This window comes from Rattus rattus, chromosome 12, assembly GCF_011064425.1.
Source record: "Rattus rattus isolate New Zealand chromosome 12, Rrattus_CSIRO_v1, whole genome shotgun sequence".
NCBI classification, from domain to species: domain Eukaryota; kingdom Metazoa; phylum Chordata; class Mammalia; order Rodentia; family Muridae; genus Rattus; species Rattus rattus.
The window spans coordinates 78,135,492-78,140,065 of NC_046165.1; the positions used below are offsets into that span (position 1 = coordinate 78,135,492).

At 45.6% G+C, this 4,574-nt stretch overlaps 1 pseudogene; it reads left to right on the forward strand.

Annotated features, from left to right (window-relative positions):
- Positions 1–1,039: 1,039 nt before the first annotated feature.
- On the forward strand, positions 1,040–3,843 carry LOC116913712 (annotated as a pseudogene).
- The last annotated feature ends 731 nt before the right edge of the window (positions 3,844–4,574 follow it).

The following is a 4,574-nucleotide window of genomic DNA, read 5'->3' on the forward strand; positions in this document are numbered from 1 at the left end:
TGCATTCAGGGGGGGGGGAATAGGATGATTGCAAGAGGTAGAAAATGGGGGAACCTAGGAGGGGGAGAGGAGAGAGAGAAAATAGGGGGCAGTATCATGTACTGGAGAGAACAGGAGAGGTACAGAGGTTCAGGATATCAAATAAAAATATGTAGCAGTGGGGGATGAGGGACTGTGGGTAGCCACTGGAAAGTTCCAGACACCAGGGAAGGGAATGGCTCCCAGGACTCAGTAGGGATGACTTTAGCCAAAATGAGCAGCAAAGGAGAGATAGAACCTGTAGAGACCACCTCCAGTTGAGAGATGGGGCCACCCACCCATCTCAAAGTTTTTAACCCAGAAATGTTCCTGTCCAAAGGAAAGACAGGGACAAAAAAATAGAGCAGTGACTGAAGGAAGGGCCATGCAGGGACTGCCCCACCTGGGAATCCGTCCTGCCTGCAGACACCAAACCCCAATACTGTTGCTGCTGCCAAGAGGTATTTGCTGGCAGGAATCTGGTATGGCTGTTCCTTGAGAGGTTCTGCCAGCAACTGACCAATGTAGATGTGGATGCTTGGAGCCAACCATCAGACTGAGCTTAGGGACCCTGGTGGGTGAGCTGGTGGCAGGACTGAGGAGCAGGAGGGGACTGCAACCCCATAGGAAGGACATCGGCTGGCCAGACCACCCAGTGCTCCCGGGGGCTAGACCACCAACCAAGGAGTGTACAGGGAGGGATCCATGGCTCCAGATACATATGTAGCAGAGGATGACCTTGTCTGACATCAATGGGAGGCAAGGCCCTTGGTCCTGTGGAGGTCTGACGCCCCAGTGTACAGAGATGCTGAAGCGGTGGGGTAGGAGAAGGGGTGAGCATCCTCAAATACTCAAAGTTGGGGGAGGGCAGATGTGGGATGGGAGGTTTGTGGAGGGGTAACCGGAAAGTGGAGATCATTTGAAATATAAATGAATGGAATGATTAATAAAAAATAAAAATTGATGTGGGACCGGGGTGGAGAGAGGCGAGGTCCTGGGTAGCAAGTGCCAGGTAGTAGGAATGGGTGAATTTAAGGTCCATCGGGTACGTTTCTTTAATTAAGTTCCATCAGGCATCCGAGGTGTGGCTTACAATAACCAGTCAAACAGATTGGCTGTTTCACAAACAGATGGTTATAATTTGTCTGCAAACTATTTTCAGGAGAAATTTTTCCCAGGTCATGAGTCTCGGGGTACCAAAGCCCTGTGCTGGGCAGGACAGCAGCTCTTTAGTGCCGGGCTGAATGGAGAAATTCTTGAGTATAACCTACAGGCACTAAACATCAAGTAACTTTGGATGCCTTTGGAGGACCAGTTTGGAGTATGACTGCCAGCCCCAATGGCTCTCAACTTTTGGTTGGCTGTGAAGGTGGCTCTGTGAAACTATTTGAAGTCACCCCAGACAAAATCCAGTTCGCAAGAAATTCTGAACAGCAAAATAGTCAGATCCCAAGTCTCAGCTAGCATCCTGCTGGTACCCACGTTGCAGCTGCTTCCATAGACTACATTAGCGTGTTTGACGTCAAATCAGGCAGTATAATTTGTAAAATGGTTTTAGATAGGCAACACCTGAGGGTGACTAAGTCAAGGTGCATAGTGTGGGGTGTCGCCTTCTTGTCCGACGGCACTGTCACAAGTGTGGATTTAGTTGGAAAGGTGCAGTTATGGGACTCTGCTATTGGGACACTCAAGAACCATCGCATCGCAAATGCTGGCATGCAGTCTATTGCTGTTGCTAATCAAGAAGACAGTTTTGTGGTGGGCACAGCCGAGGGCTGTATTCCATTTCAGCTAGTTCCAACAGCAGCGAGAAGCAGTGGGTGCCGATGAAACGATTCCAGCATCACACTCACAGTGTCGCCCCTGTGGCCCACAGCCCAACAGCCCTGATATCAGGGGCCGACACCCACCGAGTTATTCGGCCTCTCATGGAGAAAGTGGAGGTAAAGAATTAAGATGACGTTCTTCGAAAGATCACTTTCCCCCACCGGCGTCTCATTTCCTGTTCAAAATGAAGGCAGCTTCTCCTTTTCAGTTTACTCATCACTAGCAACCCGGAGACTGGATCCACAGCTGCAGCAGGGAAGAATGGAATGGAACATCTGCACCTCAAGACAAAAGTGGTTTGCCTTGCCAAGATTCATGGTTGGTGAACAGAGTTGGTGGACTGGGTGATCAGCATATTGTTGGTTTTATAAATTGCAGAATGGTAATAATGATGCTTAGTTCACCTATGTATAGGAAAAAGTTTTTAACTGGACAAAAAGGGGAAATGTTGTGGTTTGCCTTGGGGTTTTCTCTGAATTTGTTAAATAAAGGCAAGAGCGTGAAGAGGTAGGAGTTGGGAGAGAGGGGATTAGATTCAGAGGTTAGGTTGACAGTTGACAGTTGGAGACAGTTGAGCAGGGGAACCTGAGGAGGGGGGGATTGACAGTTGAGGAGGAGGGGTTAGAGAAGGAAGCCAGGAGGAAGAAGGAGGAGTTGAAGAGACGATGGGGAACTGAGAGGAGTTAGAGGTACCAGGGGGAGAAGAAGCTGGAGACTTGGTAAAATAAAAGGTGCAGGGAGGAGTAATTTGGGAACTGGGAGTAGGACGGTGTAAGGGGGATCGGCCAAACCTAGACGCTGGATTGCTTTAATGCTAAATGAGTGTGTTTTTTTTTTAAGAAAAGAGTCTCAATTTAAGTAAGTGTGGCTGGGCTGAGTTTATGCAAGATATCAGCAGATATCTGGGGCACTGAGGTGTGGAACCCTAGCAGGGTAAAAAACACCAGTTTTGCTCTTTTTGTGTAAGAGTCTCAGTATAAGAAAGTGTGTGGCTGGGTTGTGTTTCTGCCAAGATATCCAGAAGATATCTGGGGGAGTGTGGAACCTATGAGGAAAACATTCCACCCCCGGTTTTCGTTTATACATTTTTACTTTTACTTTATTTTATTTATTTACGACAACACCCTGAGAACATTATCTGCTGCTGTGTCTCCCCGTGCGGAAGTTGGATAGCATATTCTACAGTGTCTCCATTTTTTCTCTATCGATTGAAATACGAACGTCATAACATAAGCCTCCAGAGTTTCCAAATTACCAGCATTCCTTCGCTCTGCCCTTCATATTTTGTTTTCTGAAGACTCAACAAAGCTCTTTGTGGCATCAAATCGGGGGTCTCTCCATATCATTCATCAGTCGGAAGGAAGCTTCAAGCACTGGCATGCTTTCCAGTCACAACCAGGGTCTGTGGAGGCCACGTGTCTGTTGGCAGTCAGTCCCGATGGGAATTGGCTGGCTGCATCAGGTACCAGTGCTGCCGTCCACATATATGATCTGCATCCTCTAAAGCTTCACTGCACAGTGCCTGCTTACAATTTCCCAGTGACTGCTCTGGCCATCGCCCCCAATACCAACCACCTGGTCACTGCTCATTCTGACCCGCAGGTATTTGAGTTCAGCATCCCAGACAAGCAGTATAAAGAGTGGAGCCGCTCTGTCCGGAAGCACAGATTTCACCAGCTGTGGCTCCAAAGGGATACTCCCATCACACACACCAGCTTCCATCCCAAGAGACCTATGCGCATCCTCCTCCTTGATGCCTGCGTGCTCTGCATCACTGATAAGCCCTTGCCACTTCCAAATGACAAAACTGTGCTCTATAATCCACTTCCTCCAAAAAATGAATCCAATGTCTTCCTGAGGTGCATGACCCAAGGATTTAAAATGTTGATCTTTGTGGATCTTTTGGATGAAAGAACACTTGTGGCAGTAGAGCGACACCTGGATGACATCATTGCTCAGCTCCTACCACCCATCAAAAGGAAGAAATTTGGAACTTAAAACAGGGCACTAACTGTGTCCTTTCTTGAACTGTCTGTCCTGTTGTTTTTTTGTTCGCTTGCTTGCTTGCTTTTTCCCAAATCATGAAAATAAAAGTTATTTTTTAGGAAAAAAAAATAAAAATTAGAAAAGAGTATAGACTGGTCCAATTTAGCAGCCCCTTTTTATTTAAGTCTGCTCTATTTTGACCTCTCATAAGGATTTTTAATGCCATCATAATCATAGATATTAAAATTATCCAAACTTCATTTGGATAATTTAAAACAATTACTATATTGATTAGGAAAGGGTTTCTGTGTATCCTGGGGTTAATTTGGATTAGCTCTGTATATTAGACTAGCCTCAAACTCACAAGGAATCTACTGTCCATGCCTTTATCTCCCAAGTATTGAGATCAAAGGCCAGGATTTATTTATTATCTATGTAACCTTGAAAATAAAAACTCTCAATTCTTTCTCCCTTCTTTGCAGATTATCTTTGATAATTTAAAACAATTATTTATTAAGACAGGGTTTCTCTGTGTAGGCCAGGAAATCTTGGATTTGTTCTATAGATTAGGCTGGCCTCAAACTCACAAGGAACCTCTCTGTCTGTCTTTGACTCCCAAGTATTGAGATCAAAGGCATGAGTTTATTTATTTACTTATTTATTTAGTACCTATGTACCCCTTTTCCTTAACTTAATATCCTTCCCTATATTCAACTTCATTTAAATTCCCTCAGTTTAAAATA